The sequence below is a fragment of the Helianthus annuus genome, chromosome 9 (assembly GCF_002127325.2).
Source record: "Helianthus annuus cultivar XRQ/B chromosome 9, HanXRQr2.0-SUNRISE, whole genome shotgun sequence".
Taxonomy (NCBI): Eukaryota; Viridiplantae; Streptophyta; class Magnoliopsida; order Asterales; family Asteraceae; genus Helianthus; species Helianthus annuus.
The window spans coordinates 108,589,498-108,596,417 of record NC_035441.2 but is presented as its reverse complement, the minus strand read 5'-3'; positions in this window follow the sequence as shown (position 1 = coordinate 108,596,417).

Here is a 6,920-nt window from a genome sequence, read left to right as displayed (position 1 = left end):
ACACCATCATCCACCACCATCATCCATTGTCCATCGTAGAGTGTGTGAGTCGTCTCGGGATCCAAGATTGATCGTAAGAGTTCTTGACAATCAAGGCCATGTTTGCCTAAGTCTCTTACATCACTTGGTGAAGACAAGTGTTTAGTATAATACTTTTTATTTTTAATCTTTTGCACTTTTTATTTGGTTTTGTATTAATGACTTTAATAACTAGTTACTTATGTTGAAGGTGATCTTTCCTTATCGTTTGTCCGTGGTGTCTTGGCATTATTTTACTGTCTATATAAAATAAAAGATTTTCACCATTCATATCTCCACGGTCTATATGGAGGTATGTTGGCTACCTGGTCGGGGGTTAAGGGAACGGTTTGGTAAAGGTCTTGCCCTTGTTCAGCGTTTAGAGGTCCTGCTTGGGACCTGGGTCAAATTTAGTAGGATCTCCTTCAATGCCCATAGGTATTGGATGGCGGGGATCCAAACTCTTTGACCCCCTCATAAGCTAACTACTATTAATACTATAACCCGGCTATTTAGGACTGTATCCCTGCTGACTCAGACTACTTAGCCGAGGGTAACGTCACCGCCAAAAGCGGGGCCTACCATAATTTGCATTAATAACTTAATTCATTATCTTTCAATAATCCGACCCTTTAGGATTGTATCCTTGCTGACTCAAACTACTGGGTTGAGGGTAACGTCGCCTTCAAAAGAGGGGCCTACTACAATAACTAAGATAATCTCTTAAACAAGTGCAAAAGTGCGAAAATAATCAAAGGTTATACTAATACACGTGTCGGATCCAAGTGATTCATCTTGTCTATCTGTTTTTATTTTATTTTATTTTTCAGCATTTAGTTAGTTTTTATTTTTCTTAGTTTAAATCATTTTTTCTAACCTTTTGATTTGATTAGACGTTGAGGATAAACCGGTATTAAAAGCTCTTGTGTCCTTGGACGACCTCGGTATCTTACCAACACTATACTACGTTCACGATGGGTGCACTTGCCCATATGTGTGTTTAGTGTTAGTAAATATCGTGTTTTATAAATTTAAAACTTGGCTAAAAGTGTAAAAAGGGCTTAAATATATATCTAAAAATATAACACACTTCACGCACATCAAGTTTTTGGCGCCGCTGCCGGGGACACAAGGATTTTAAGAAAGCTTAAAATCGACGGCCTAATCAGTTTTTCAAAACCTTTTTAAAACGCGCGCATTTTTCTGCATTTTAGTTTAGTTTTGCATTTACAGTAGCCTGAACACGGGGCCGTGCTCACTGAACACGCCCCCGTGCTGCATATTTTAGAGTAGATACCCAGATACAGAGTCTGAACACGGGGCCGTGCTCGCTGAACACGCCCCCGTGCTCAACGTGACCAGTTAATTTAATTAAAACGCCCAGATACAGTCCCTGAACACGGGGCCGTGTTCACTCAACACGGGGCCGTGTCCAGCTTCTGTTTCCGTCTTATTTTTGTTTTCTGGTCCCGAGACTCAGTTGTGATCTGTTGAGTGATTCTTATGGATCAATACTCAAGAGGTTACGACTACACCTATGATGAGGATGATTATAGAGGTAATTATTGCACTAATTGTCGTAATGCACGCTCGGTTCAATATAATACTTCGTATCAACCATCCAATTCATACAACCATTATGAGGAGCCCAGGTACGAGCCATCAACTTCATACACATCCTATGAAGACCAAAGGTATGAACCTACTCCCTCATACTCATATTTTGATGAACCAAGGTATGAGCCTTCATACTCATACTTTGAGGACTCAAGATATGAGCCACCACCTTCATATTCTTATTATGAGGAACCATGGCGTGAACAACCCACCTCATATGAGTACTATGAAGAACAAAGTTTCGACCCTTATCCATCATATACTTACAATGAAGAACAATGGTGTGAACCATCTACTTCATATGAGTACTATGAGGAACCAAGGATCGAACAACCGGATTCAAGCTTTGAGGATCCAAATTCTTTCAATCTCACCGAAGTGACCAATAGGATATTAGAACACATTAAAACTATCGAACGTTGCATAAAAGAATCTCGCGCAAGGGAAGAGGAATCCCGCGCAAGAGAAGAGCTAAAAAATGATAATAACGTAGAGATAGTTGAAAGTGTAAAAATGGAAGTACAAGAAAGTGAAAAACCGACACATGAGTTAAACAACGAAAATGGTGAGTCCGATAATGTTAAAATTCAAGAAGAGTCTAATTTTGAAGAAATTAACCTCTTGTCACCTACTTTCGAAAATCATTGTTTAATAACCCCTCATGCCAAGTTTTTAAAAGAGTTAAACACTAGTGCTAAAATCAAAGACCTAGTAAGTGTTAAGTTAACTAATGATCAAACCTCGCTAATAAAAGAAGATCCTTTTGAAATTAACATTACACCGGTTCCATGTTTTTTCGAAATTCCTTTATTAGTAATATCACCATTGATAAAGATCTTTGTGTTAACATAATGCCTAACTACATTTTTGAAAAATTAAGTATTAGTGATTTTGCTCCACTTCAAATACCCATTTTTCTATCCGATCGGAAAGTGCTAAAATCAATCGGTGTAGTTGAAGATGTTTTGGTTCAAACAAATCAAATGGTAATCCCAACCGACTTTGTCATCCTCGATGACGCTCCTTTAGTCTTGGGAAAACCTTTTGTACAAACTCACAAAGCTTTGAAAAACCGGAAATTCAACAATCTACCTCTTCAATTAGGGGCATTCAAAAGGAGCATAGATCTTGAGCGCTCAATGAAATATCCTTTTGGCAATAATGACCCCCTAATTGAAGATGAAGCTGAGCCACCCGATACAACCGACGAAGAAGACCACTTTGTCGATGAAGAGGTAGCCATAGAACAAACTTTTAAAGTTCTTGATCTAGACGAGCCACAAAATAAGGTGTCTCCTAAAGACCCACCCATTGAGCTCAAAGAACTCCCTAAAGGTTTGGAATATGCTTTTCTAGGCAAAGATGGTAGTTTACCTGTAATTATTTCGTCTAAATTAACTAGCAAAGAAAAAGAAAAATTAGTTAACCTACTTAAAAAACACAAAAATGCGATCGCTTGGAAGCTTGTAGATATTAAAGGAATAAGTCCTTCCATGTGCACGCACAAAATTTTAATGAATGATGACTACAAAACAGTGATTCAACCACAACGAAGAGTGAACCCCAATGTTCAAGAAGTGGTTAAAAATGAAGTCATCAAACTACTCGACGCCGGACTAATCTACCCTATCTCCGATAGCCCGTGGGTAAGTCCCGTCCAAGTAGTCCCAAAGAAAGGAGGTATGACGGTAATAACTAACGAGAAAAATGAATTAATACCCACGAGAACCGTCACAGGATGGAGAGTCTGTATAGATTATAGGAGATTAAATGAAGCAACAAGGAAAGACCACTTTCCTTTACCATTCATTGATCAAATGTTAGAAAGATTATCCGGTCATAAATTTTATTGTTTCTTAGATGGTTTTTCAGGTTACTTCCAAATACCGATAGCACCAGAAGACCAAGAGAAAACAACTTTCACATGCCCCTACGGAACTTTTGCATATCGACGCATGCCATTCGGTCTATGTAATGCACCTGCAACATTCCAACGTTGTATGGTCGCCATTTTCCATGATATGATTGAAAAAACCATGGAAGTCTTCATGGATGACTTTTCCATCTTTGGAGACTCATATGATCAATGCCTCGATAATCTTGAACGAATGCTATCCCGATGTGAGGAAACTAACCTCGCCCTTAACTGGGAAAAATGCCATTTCATGGTAACAGAGGGAATAGTACTCGGGCATAAAATCTCAAGCGAAGGAATGGAAATTGATCGAGCAAAAATAGAGACTATTTCTCGATTACCTCCTCCATCCTCCGTGAGAGCAATCAGAAGTTTCCTAGGGCATGCCGGATTTTATAGAAGGTTTATCAAGGACTTTTCAAAAATTTCAAGACCTCTAACAAAATTGCTTGAAAAAGATGCACCCTTCATCTTTGACAAGGAATGCAACCAAGCATTTCTAACCCTCAAGGAAATGCTAGTCAATGCACCTATCATGATAGCACCAGACTGGAAATTTCCTTTCGAAATCATGTGCGATGCAAGCGACTTTGCTGTTGGAGCAGTCTTGGGACAAAGAAAAGAAAAACATTTCCACCCAATTTATTATGCTAGTAAAACTCTAAATGATGCACAAGAAAATTATACAACTACAGAAAAAGAGTTACTAGCGGTGGTATTTGCTTTTGATAAATTTCGTTCTTATCTTGTTCTTTCTAAAACAATAGTTTATACAGACCATGCAGCCATCAGGTACCTCTTCAAGAAGCAAGACGCAAAACCCCGTTTGATAAGGTGGATTCTACTCCTCCAAGAATTCGACATTGAAATCAAGGACAAAAGAGGAGCAGAAAACACTGCTGCGGATCATCTCTCACGCTTAGAAGACCCAGCTTTGGAGACAACCAGGGACGAGCAAATCAACGAAAAATTTCCCACGGAGTCCCTGGAAATGATGGAAAGCAGACAAGAACCATGGTATGCCGACTACGCTAATTTCTTAGCCAGTGGTATAGTCACCAAAGGATGGCCACATCATCAAAGAAAAAAGTTCTTTGCTGATGTAAAGCATTACTTTTGGGAAGACCCCTATCTTTTCAAAATGTGTGCCGACCAACTCATCCGAAGGTGTGTCCATGGTAATGAAGCACGAAGAATACTCCGTCATTGTCATGAAGGTCCATACGGAGGACATCATGGTGCCGCAAGTACCGCAAGAAAGGTATTTGATTCGGGATTCTACTGGCCGACCATTTACAAGGATGCACAAAACCTTGTAAAGACATGTGATGCCTGCCAAAGATCAGGTAATATTTCTTCCAAAAATGGAATGCCTCAAAATGGCATTCTCGTTTGTGAAATCTTTGATGTGTGGGGACTCGATTTCATGGGACCCTTCCCACCTTCAAAGGGAAACAAATATATACTTGTGGCAGTCGATTACTTGTCTAAATGGGCAGAGGCCGAGGCTCTTCCAACAAATGATGGAAGAGTAGTGGTAAAATTCCTGAAAAAGTTGTTCTCTCGTTTCGGGACGCCAAAAGCATTAATAAGTGATAGAGGTACCCATTTTTGCAATCATCAACTCGAAAAAATATTAACAAGGTATGGGGTCTATCACCGAGTCTCGACAGCATATCATCCTCAAACAAATGGGCAAGCCGAAGTGACTAATCGAGGTTTAAAACGAATACTTGAGAAAACCGTAGGAATAAATAAAAAAGAATGGGCCGACAAACTAGACGACGCTTTATGGGCTTTTCGAACCGCTTATAAAACCACTATAGGCACAACCCCATATAAACTCGTCTATGGAAAAAGTTGTCACTTGCCAGTAGAAATCGCTCACAAAGCCTACTGGGCAATAAAAAACGTAAACTTAGACTTAGAAGTTGCCGGTAAAAATCGATTTTGTCAAATAAACGAATTAGAAGAACTTAGGAATTATGCATATTCTAACTCCGAAATTTATAAAGAAAAGATGAAAAATTTGCATGATAAATATATTAAATCTAATGAATTTCGGGTTGGAGACCAAGTTCTATTGTTTAATTCGCGACTTCGATTGTTTCCTGGTAAGTTAAAGTCTAGGTGGTCGGGACCTTTTTCAGTCACCCATGTTTTTCCACACGGTGCAGTAGAAATTAAAACTCGAAATGGGACACCATTCAAAGTCAATGGCCAGCGGCTGAAACTCTACAGAGGATCCATTGAGGATGAGGAAGAGGAAATCGCACTTCAAACGGTCAACGAATAAACTCATACCCGACATGTTACAGGTAAGTATACGTTCAAAACCGGAAAAATCATCTAACCATTTTTCGGAAATAAGGGGCATGCACACGAACACGTAAAAAAAAAAAAAAAAAAAATTTCAAAAACTTCACCTGGCACGGGGCCGTGTCCGCTGGGCACGGGGCCGTGTCGAGGCGACTGTCGGGATAAAACCCTCTTTTTCTATCAGTTACACCATTCCACACGCCCCGTTTCGCCGAAAACTCTCTGGTTAGAGGCGATTTTCTGCAGATTTCGAACGTCACCACCGAACCTAACGACATCAAGGTATGATTCTATCCTTCTTAGTAGTTAGATTAGTTACTTGCATGTAGTTAAAACATCAAAAATTGGGGGAAATCTAGGGTTCTTCATGTTCATCCGGATCGAACTTAAAATTTTTGATGAAAATTGTTAGTAGTAGTTTAGAGTAGAGTAGTAGGAAGTAAATAGACATGTATTGTTGATAGATTTGTCCGATTTCCAACTAAAAACACAAACCCTTGTTCTTGAACCGAAAAACACAAAATTGAAAGGGTAAATGGTTTGATTTTGGAAAAATGACACTTAGGGTTTCATTTTCGGGGGAAACCGCTGCTACTAGGCTAAAAATTTTCAGGTTTTCGAAACCGGGACGAAAAAATGAAAATTAGGTGTTACAGACGCCTGGACACGGGGCCGTGTCCGCTGAACACGGGGCCGTGTCCAGCCCACTGTTTGCAGTTTTCAACCTGAATTTCCATGTTTCGCACTAACTTTTGCTGTATTCTTTTCAGATGTCTAAATTCACACGGTTTAATGCCAGCGAACTTGACGCCAGGGCTCGCTACGAGGTCCTACAAACAAGGCCCGAAGAGTATCCAAGGCGGGCATGTACTGATTTGCTGACAATGGTAAACCAACTGGACCGCTTCAACAACATAGTGACGGGTCCACTGCACGTTGCATTGACTACCCGACTTCGGTCGGTCCATCAATGCACAATGGAGTTCTATAGCACATTCGTCTTCAACTCGAGATGCGAACCGTTTGATCACGAAGCGGTCGAATTTCGATG